Genomic DNA, 11153 nt, shown 5'->3' with positions numbered 1-11153 from the left:
AAAAAAACCCATATTTCATGTTACAACTTACAATCTAAGAGTTATTTTCTTCGTTATCTTAGTTTATTTTCAATATATCTTTTTCAGTTTTGCGGTTATAAATTCTTCAAATTCTAGAATATTCCTTTTCGAATTCTATAATGACGAATTATTTGCTATATGAAATTTCAATGAAACAGGATTAATATTTAAATGTTTCTGTATATCATTCTACATTTCCGCTGTTAATGTTCGAAAGTATGAAGAATACGATGAACACGAAGTGCACGAATTTACGACGAAGACAAAGTTTTTGTCAGTACATGTACGTGACACTTTTGATGAAAGGAAATGTGGTCAATGTATTCGCATCCGTTACACTTGCTGAAAAAAGGTAAAAAAGGATGATGGTAAACAGCAGCCAGCTGGTTCAATTGGGGTTGAAATTATTTGAATATACGAGTCATTTATCAAACGTGAAATTACCTGGATGAAACTCGTTCTTCGAGTGGGGTAATCTTCTTTCACGGAGCACGTGACAATTCTCGATTCGTGACGAAACGTGTTGGAAGTTGGGAGCACCGAGCAAAATATGTGCCTCGTTTGAAACAGAGCCTTGTCATTTTATTTGAATATTTTAATATCCAGCTCTTACATCCCCTTTTAGGAGACAACTTGGACATACCCTACAGAAACGTATATTTAAGTATTTATTCTTTGTCTTCTATTTATATTCTTCAAGAATGATTTTATTATAAGCAAACAAAGGTAATAATGATTAGGCATTACCAAACAATATCTTGAAGTCTGTGCGAAAAATAATATGCATTTAACAATTGTGTCTTAATATCTTTATATCGTCATGTTTTGTTTTAATACAGTGTCGCTCATGAAAGTTTGCTCAATTTATATTGACTCGATTTATATTTATATGCATAAATATTATATAAATATAAATATAAAATAAATGATAAAGTGTATATAATTTATATATGTATATAAATGGTAAAATATATGAATTAATAGCAAATGATTGTATTGCAGATTTTTGTGCAATTGTGAGAAATGTAAATGTGCAAAAATGCATAGAATGCACATAAGGGACAAAAATGTATAAAATATCCAAAATACCCGCTATAATATTTATTGGCTGAAACAAATCTCTGCCTGGGTCCTATTTCTGTAATGATCTTCATAAAAATATGAATTTGCATAGATATCCGCATTCTACTAGATAGATCAGAAGCAACTTACTATCTCCTTGTAGTTAGACACAATATCTATATCATATGAAATAGTAATTGTTTATTTTAATTGTTTATCATTGGTATGTTAAACTTAAATACGCGACTCATCCAAGTGTTAACATATTTGAAATATTATTTTTAGAATTACTCAGAATAATCCTTCTATCAGTTCGAAAGAACCTTCTCTATTTTATATAGGTACATTGACAAGTAAACGAACTGAAGGTAACTCCTTAAATGATAAAACTGTATGATAATGTTTGACATTTACAGATGCCAGTTCCCTTATTGCATGTTACCTCTCAAAAATAAATGCAAAACAAAAATAATATAAGATCTAACAAAGTATAAAGTCATCTTGAGTCTTCTTGTCATTGCTTTTGTAACTAAATTATATTGCATTAAAAGAAGCAAATGTGCGTATACTTTTGAACGGTAGTATATGTAGCTATCCTTCAAAAAATCGAATACGACTGATCACACATGTTCGACAGATTCACTGGAACAATCGATCATCGGATAGAATAAAGCAAAAGCAAAATACTTAAAATAACTACAGACAGCTCGGGATCGTTGATTTGCCTCCCCCTTCCCCCCTTCGTTGACAAAGGGACAATGAGAGTACATTTCACCAGATATAATAGTTGAACCCCTCGAGTGCAGCGTACATCGAATCCGTTACACTTGCTGTTAGTGGTAACACAATGAAGGAAAGAGGAGAAAAGAAACGAAAACAGCAAGTCCCCCTAGTTGTCAGTCTGTGCGCCACTTGGGGCGAAATGAGATAGGGGAGCTCGCTTCCGGACCAGTTTTCGAATCGCCTTGTTATGAAGTGTCGCCACTTAAGTATCGCATTTGTATACGAATTGCTCGCTTGCGGTTCTGGATCGGAACTCCCCCCGTTCTTTTAAGCTCCAACCACATTATATCGTCGTTTAACTTGACGCGTGAGAAGGGAAGATCGCGAATGAACGTCGTTTTTAACCAGAAGAAACGGAAGCAAGAGACAGAGAAGATTCGACTCGAATTGTTCAGGATTCGTATAAATAAAAACTGCAACAGAGAGTTCGGCTCTAGTGGTTAACAATAACAATCTGGACTTCGTCGTTGCATGGATCAGTGGTGGTCGGTAAGCTCGACGAAATATCTAAGGAACGATTGAAAAAAATCACGTAGGTTCACTGAAGCGATGGAATCGAGTGTACCGTGAGTGGAATCAAAGCTTAATACATTTTATATAATTTGAAAATTGATTTGAACATGGGGAAAATTCGCTACACTGAATTCGTTTTTAATATTTGTTCTTCGTTTTGCAAATTGTGAGGTTACATGAAATATTTTATTACTTACTTCATAACTTATGAAGTTTGGTGATTCTAAAATCTTGATATTTAAATTTGTTTCCTTCTCTTTCAAAATTCTTCGATATCCCAACATCAATCATAATTCGTAACGAAAGCAACATTTTATTTTCACTTTAATTGTACCTGTTTCAATTAACTAAATATACAAACAAGAAACAGGATTATTATCTCCAGTGAATATATAGATTTCCATAAGAAAATGCCTTGAAGAATCTATTAAAAGCATTATCCATGAATAATAATGTAATTAGACTGCTGATATTTATGAGAATATTATTAGATTATTTATGCAAATCCATATTTTTCGGAATGTAATTATTCATCTATTAAATACTATAACTATATCTTTCATATTTTATATATTTTTGCATAATTCGATATTTCGATATTTTGTACATTTCGTGCATCTTTGCATCTTCGAATCTTCCATAAATGCATCAGAACTCACAGTCTAGATATAACAAACGAATAACATATGTATCGTAGTAATATTTTCTATCACGCGCGCAAGTGGGAACTTGATCCCATCGCTAGCCGCGTACGAGACGAAATTTGTTCTCGGCTTCCATTCCAAGATACGGTGCAGCTGCACGAATGATGTTGTCCCGGCGAATTCCGTAATATCAGAGGAGCCTGGGAAATATTTCTTCGTTCGGCGGTCTGCTTGCTCGACGAAAGGAGCCAGAATTGGTTTTTGCGCGAAGTCACGGACTCATCGAGCAGCAACCTATCGATTTACAATGAGCGATCGTCCGCGTCGTTGAAACCTGGCCCTTGATAAAAACTAGTATTGGATTAACGCGCACACGGAGACCCTGAGTTTTTCGGCAAACCGATCAACTTCGGAAGAAGAGATTGAAGTTTATGAAGATGTTTCGCTCTTGTAGACACATGTCAGCCTCTCTCGATTCTTATGCTTTCCAGCGAAAGTCCATCTTCTTTATTCCCTTCCTAGGAATTCGAAGACTTTCTCATTCAGTTTTAATAACGTGTAACGATCTTCGGTCATTTTTGTTTCGATCGAACTTTCGTTTAACTCGTTGCTTCACGTACTCTTTTATCTCTTTATTTTTCGACTCGGGTTTCTTTCTGATTATTTCATGATATGCAATATTTTTTTAAATTGTCTGTTGTTTCCTTACGAAGACTGTCTTTTATAAAATCAGAATCTTTTCTTTTTTTGCTATTCTTTATTATTTACTATTTCACGGGCAAGCAAGTAGTCACTGTTGAACATATTTCCTTTCGTATCTCAAATATTGTAACCTCCTCCATTACTTTCGTAACTTGTATAACTTTGATAGATAACATTTTTGCAATGTATTTTATAGAGTATGAAATTACGATACTGTTATTTCATAATCTTCAGTAATTATAGAATGAAAATATACCCGCGATATCTTCTCCATTATTGAAATGAATAAGAGAGCCAAAATTTACAGCCGAACAAAGATCATAGCCGCGCAAGAATATCCATTCCCACTTATCAGCTTCTAAAGCACACGACGCGGCGGTAACGCTCCTTTGGAAACAGCTGATTGAGTCTGAAAGACGTGGCTTCTCTTTGGCGTTAAGGTCTTCATCAAGAGTCCGTCGAATCGTTTCCGTATCAATACCGACAGGTTACCTATATACCGTTGGACGGTCTAAGTGGGAAAATAAACGAACGCTATATCTCGTTAGCCAGTTGGAGGCTTTTATCTTGGCGTGGATGCACGTTGCGTTATACCGTGAAATGGAGTCTCGTCGATGGAAACGATGTTGAATTTCAGTCCTCTTCCCATTCTTGACTCCCTCCCGAGGCCTCCATCATGGCCGTGATAAGTGGCTGCCGTTTGCACCGTGGGCGCCAGAACAGTTCCTCTTCCTTTTTACCGAAACTTCATTTGTACAAGTCATTAAGGACCTACCGGGGTAGACGAGATCGAACACGGCTCTCAGGAAACCCGCTCGTTTTTATTTTGCTCCCTCTCGCCTCCATCCTGAGCCAAAGAGAACCCCGTGGGAGGTGGACGGATCGCTTTTGATTTAGAAAGGATGAAATTCTTGCTCTCGGTGAGTAATCAATGTGGGATAAATTGTGATGCGTTAAATTAGACGCGGAAGGGGCGGGTTTACGGGGAATAAGATGTTGATTGGTTTTTGATTAGAGAAGGGTTGAGAAAAGATTTGTAATCGATGGATGAAGTTGTGCACTTTAAGGATAAATATTGGAGATTGTATAGTAATTTAGCAGGTAAAAGGGAGTGTTTCGTATGTTTTTAATCGATGTACACCGCCGGTCATACATTTTCGTTACGTTTATTGAAAACCTCTAACAAATTTTATTTCATTCGGGATTTGATATTATAATCTACATTGAAAGATACGTATAGTACGAATGAAGTAACAAATTTATAATAAGATACTTGGAAAATAAAAGCAATGAAAATACAGTTTCTACTAAATATCAGCCGATGTCCTATAGTCTTTCTTTTACAAAGGTATCTTTTACCACAATACAACTTTATGCAAACATGAAACCTATTCTGTCAAATGTTGTGGTCCTTATCTTAATAAAATAAAATGGATCACACATAATTCAATAAAATAACAATAAATATGATAAAAATAAATGTGTAATTTTAAAAATAATAAATTTTAAGAATAAAATAAATATGAGGTGGATTAAACGTATAGGTTTGTTTGATAAAGAAACGAGTATTAAAATAAGTACAGAGATAATGCATGCCAGTGGTAAACGTCGTTCGCTCAATGTTACTATGCCGATCGAAGAAAGGACAATAATATCCTACCTTAGGGAGTGCGTTCATATATTTATATTGACGGACGTTACCACAAAAAGTTAACCTTGTTATATAACTCTGGCTGAAGATTACAAGAAACGGCAATAACAATCTGTTCAAATTTCATTTGCCTCTAGACCTTGTAAACCAACACAATCGTTAGTATTCTAAGGCACAATAATACGGGTCTCTGCCAGATTTGAATTTTCCGTTGCCACTTGAACTTTTTCTACGCTAATGTACCAGTACGGTTAAAAAAAATAATGATAAAATATGATCGGCAGTCTATGCATTTCACACTTTATAGTTATATATTTGAATCGTTCGATGATCGAGAGAAGAGGAAGAAAAAGAGGAAACTCGTTACGACCTCCGATGCAGCGGTTATGGCACAATTCACGAGATATAACAATGTGCCACAATTATATCAATTTTGTCTTTACTTATCTTAGCAGATTGGTATGAAAAATAGCATAGAAGAAATGTTTACGATCTTTACTTTACAAAATAACATTCTAAGAAATACAAGTAACGCTTTACTTAATTTTAACTAATTATATATAACATGTTATAACTAACACAATGTGTTAGTACGGTTTGAGTACGGTTGAGTACGGTTGAGTGAAATGAATATACGCTATATACGAAACATACGTATATGCAAATGTCTTATAATTTATAATTGCGTCCCATACCGTATATTTAGAAAGGCCATAGAGTACAAAAGTCGCGTCGTCGAAAGCTTTCATCTTGCCTCTGGTGCTTCGGTGGTTGAATCACGAGCTCTTTTTCCCCCAGTCAGAGCCGCATGCAGTATGCGTAGTATGTTATCGCACAATGCGACCGTAAATGCATTTATCGGATTGACCATGGAGACAGGCCAGCGAAACGGCCACGACGTATATCTTGGCAGGCATCTTCGGTCGGAGAATTCCGAATAATTTGCTTCGCTCGTTGCCAGAGATTTAGGCTCCATAATACCGGGTGACTCGTTCGTTGACCGAAGGAGAAACTCGCGTTTGTGACGATAAAACCGCGGCACGCCGGATAATCATGGATGACGCGGCGCGGCGGAGGATTCCGCGCATTCGTCAGGCGGCGATTATTTTACACGCGCGCGTCACGACCGATTAGGGCAACGAGACTAATCGGCGTCCTTAAACGGCGAGCCTGCGCATTCTTCTTGCCGACGCGACGAGCGAGCAACCGATGTCGCATGATCGTGTGAGAAAGAAATGGAGGAGAGAGTTCTTCCCGAGGATCGTTGAAGGATAAATTGTGATAAATATGGCGAAGTTAGGGATGTTTCTTGCAGGTGGATTAAAGTTGGGAAAGAATTTGAAATTGATTAGGGGAATTTGAGGTGGACCGAGTTTGTTTGGGTGGCATTTTATGTATCTGCGAAGTTCGGAGTGGAAGAATGGGCAAATTTGTAATTATAGATTAGTTAAAGTTTAGTCTCTGCTTAGAAAGAGTATTTGCATTTGAGCTGAGTTAATTTGATGTTTAGATGACGTCTTATATACAAGATAATTTGAAAAGTCTGAAATGAAAGGATGGAATTTTGCCTAAATAAAGTTAGACGAAAAAATGTTGAACCTTGGTTGGAATATTTTGTTTTATTTACTCTTAGGTAGACATCTCATTTATTTAGTAGAAATCCCACTAGAAAGATTATAAGATAAACAACGATTAATATTTTGCTTACGATGTTCAATGGATTATACTGGTACTGTAGTTCAGCAAATACTAATTCCATAAAAAGGCTACATTTCCATACGAACTTCCTAAATAGCCTAATATTTCATAATATTTGTTAAACGAACTATAAGGCTAGAGACGATTAAAAAGCGTTGGTATCCAGCCATTATTCTCTTATATTTTTCGAGTGCTTTCCACGGACGATTACATCGCGAGAAATTGTCTCATGACGAGCGGTTTCACCAGTTTCGTTCCTCCACGTGGACAAAAGTGATGCGAGAGAGAGAGGCAGCCAAACACGTCGGGACGATTTTTATCAGGATTCACTTCTGCCCCAAAAATTCCAGCGAGATTCGCCGAGTTTTTGGTTCCAAGCGATTAGGCTCGAAGATACGAGGCCGAAACAAACAAATAAGAACAAGCGTGGCCGGCTACCTACTATTCTCTACGTTCACCATGAATCCTCCCGGTGTCTTGTTGTCGGTTCGTGCCGAGGCAGGTGCACACCACCGTAGAATTACTCGAATGTGACAAATATGCCAAACATCTTCGCTTAGGGGAGTAGAGAGAATAGAAATTTTTTATTCCTCCTCTTTTTTCGCCGCTCTCGCAAAAATCGAGCCATTGTTTTCTGTATCCGACTTCTTTCGTTCTTTCTTTCTCTCTTTCTTTCTTTCTTTCTTTGAACGTTCCTGTCTATTCTTGAAAAGTAGTCGGGTGTGGTCAAATATTTTGTACTTCTAGTCAGTTTGAAAATTTAATATTTCATTTTTATATATTCTGCTTGATTTTAGAATTTGTAATAAATTGTATTGAATAGTTTTTTATTCGTTTTATGAAAATTTACAAACATTGCTAATTGGGATGGAAATTGATGACGGATGTTACGTTTTTGCTGTGTCGTAATTTCAGTTGGTTTTTATTGGACGGCTTCAATTCAAATACATTATATTTGGATGCATTGTATGTCGACTGTGACATGTATAGCAAACGACGATTTTAGCACGGTCATATACCTTTTGCATTGTCACGAAACTCCAAGTTGAGTGCACTCGAATTTCAGTGAAGTCGAGAAGGCGTTCCGGTTCCTCCCATTGTCGCACTTTCAAATTGCTCGCCGCTATGAAAGACATTATACTTCTTGGTTCTGCCTTTGAGTCTCTCAAACCCAGTGGTTCTCTTTTTTATACACGCAAAAAGCCTTATAGTATCATATAAATATAAATATAAATCGTTTGGTTAAATATAACATTTAAAACATGTCGGAATAAATATAGAAATATTTCTCGAAAAGATTGAAAGACGAAATTTTGATTTAGCTTAGAGGATTAAGAACGAAGGTGATCTGCATTCGTAGTTAATAATATAATTCACAGTCAATATATTTGGAAAATGATTCAAACATGATCGTCAAAATCTCTTATTTTATTCGAATAATATAATCAACTCAAATGAGATATTATTTAAAAATAACTTATTTGAGTTTCCACCAAAATAAAGTTACTTTTTCTATGTTATTTCTAAGATTCAAATAATAAATTAATTAAAATAATTCATTACTTCAAATTGTTATTTTTTATTTCATTCCGAATAACATTTTCTCAAGGCTGGACCAAGGTATTTCAATATCTAAGCGATTCAGTTACGTACATTTAACATTGTTCAGAATTTCATTCGTTCGAAACTTACCTTACAAAGTGGAAGTCGCAGTGAATGTTGTTCGATTTCCGTTTTGCGAAAAGGTTGAGGATCGTTTTGAATAGAACAGAACAAGAGTTCTGAATGAAAAGTCATTCAGGATAAGACTCGCCCACGGTTTTGGAGTTCATTGATGCTTAAACTTCATCTTTGGCGGATGGTCCATCTGCAGCCAACCATGTTGCTGCGTTCTCGTTGCAACCCATGGCGGGGATATTGTAGAATAATTCGAAGTGAATCGACTCCCATCGTTCTTTTATTGGCTAAGTAATTGTCGAGCCTAGTACCTCGAGAATTGCTTCTTCTCCTATTTTGCGGCTTTTCCAGAAATGGGCGAAGGTTATTGCTGTTTTCATTGACATCCTCTGAATATCCTATTGGGAAGTGAAGTTTTCCTCTTCTAAAGGCACTTCTGCCGATCTTATATATTATGCTTTAGAGCCTATTGAGAGTGGTATATACAGATACTTGTATAGCAGAATCATGATCTTCCAGTGAAACGTAGAAAAGATCTAAAGGTCTAAATAAAAAGTTTAGAAAATTTATATTTTTTATGATATTTTGGAACAAAAATGTTCAGGGAAAAGTATACATTTTCATATTTTCCAAATAGTCATCAGATATTTAAATTTTTAAATTTTCAAAGATTCACGTTCTTATTTAAATGATGCAGATTTCGAATTACATAATATTATTTGAATTTTCAGTCTCCCTAGTTTCGACTTTTTCAGTTTCGAATATTCGAATTTTCAAATTTTCAAATATCTGGATTATCTAAATTATCCCAGTTTGAAATTATTATTATTTGAAGTTTTTAGAAATTACACGTTCTAAAATTTTCTAATTCATTTCTCGAGTTATCTTAAATACTATTTCTCTTATATTCTTTAATCACTTTCATATTTGTAATTAATTTTCATTCAAACACATCTTAAACTTATCTAAAGTTGCATCTGCATCTGACCGATGCATAATCGTTTCATGTTTCCGTCTCTGCGTATCTTTTTTTGACCGAACATATCGCGTAGCCTTCTGACTGACTGACGAAGAAAAACGCGAAATTCATTCAAGATGCGAGATATCGCCATCAATGAACCTTTGCAAGGGACTCTTATAAAGAGTCGAGCGACCGACTTTGTAGTGGCAATTCATTCACTATTTTCTAAAAATTTGACACGCTTCAGTGCTCTTTGCGAATTTTTCGAGGGTCTGAAAGAGATAGATGATCAATGGTCAGTTCGCTCAGACGGTCTGCTCGAAGCGATAAATAAAAGTACCAAACAATAAGTAGCTCGAGGCTGGGGTAACCAAACCGCCGTTTTGCTGAGAAACGAAGAGTTTCCAATGGCCGTCGAATTTATTCACGATATTTTAAGTATCTCTTTGTAATCTCATTTAAAGAACCTTCACTAAAGACGACAGAAACGATATCAATGGAGATTTTAATAAATTTAGGTAGCTTTATTAAACGACTTTTACTTTTTATAGAAAATGTTTTATAAGAATGAAACATGACAAACATGAATTATGTTTATTTACTTATTTTTATCATTTATGTTTATTTCTTTATTATTATTATTTATTAGCAAATTATGAGCTTATACACTCTTATACTGCTCTTTGAGAAACTTTCTGTTATTTATGACGGCTTGGGATAACTTCCGTCACATACATTCTTTATCATGATGAATTGCGAATACCATTTTGAATCAATAGAATAAACTAAAATGTTTTTCTTTTCCAGCGGTTTTAATAAAACGTTGGATAAATCAAAATGTTTTTCATCGTTATATATACATTAAAATTTTGTTTATGCTCATAATTCACGATAAGCTTCACCATTCCGAACCTCTTCTCTCGTATTTGTTTATTACATAAAATATCCTCCAGCGAATACAAAACTCTGTTTGAAACTACCAATTTGATACATCAAACATTCGCCACCTACCGAATTAATAATTAAAAAGGTAGGAACGCTTCCGTGACTCTGTCTACACGCCTTCTAGAACTACAAGAAGCATGCATATTAAATTTCCAAACTTACCCGACTTCAGCATATTCAATCACTCGACCAAACACTGGCCGATCTCCCTCAGCACAGCGATACCCGCTAATTTCGCTGTTCTCGCGTCGAAAAGCGCTCGTTACTCGACGTTCATCCCTCTTGGTCGTACGTCCCGCTGTGCAATCTTCCTCTCCACACTGACAGCCAGTGGTACGTCCGTCGGTATATCGTCGAAATTAAAAAAAGTCAAATAGACCGGCACGCTCGATGCACCAGCTGCTTCGTCTCGCCGCACCATAGCTCGGACGTATTTTCTCGCTTCTCGAGAAGGCACGTGGGTGGCGGCGTGGCACTTTGCCGGTTTTATGAGGCC

General features: G+C 35.9%; 1 long non-coding RNA gene across 1 annotated transcript; it reads right to left on the bottom strand.

The window, feature by feature from the left end:
• Positions 1–283: 283 nt before the first annotated feature.
• On the bottom strand, positions 284–6465 carry LOC117215657. The gene is made up of 3 exons (XR_004489175.1): positions 6072–6465; positions 466–665; positions 284–363 (listed from the first exon to the last, which is right to left on the bottom strand). It is a non-coding gene; the product is annotated as an uncharacterized LOC117215657 (long non-coding RNA).
• Positions 6466–11153: the final 4688 nt, after the last annotated feature.

This window comes from Bombus bifarius, unplaced genomic scaffold (genome assembly GCF_011952205.1).
Source record: "Bombus bifarius isolate JDL3187 unplaced genomic scaffold, Bbif_JDL3187 scf7180000009761, whole genome shotgun sequence".
Lineage (NCBI taxonomy): Eukaryota > Metazoa > Arthropoda > Insecta > Hymenoptera > Apidae > Bombus > Bombus bifarius.
The sequence above is the reverse complement of the archived record's forward strand: the minus strand, read 5'-3'. Positions and strand labels throughout refer to the sequence as shown.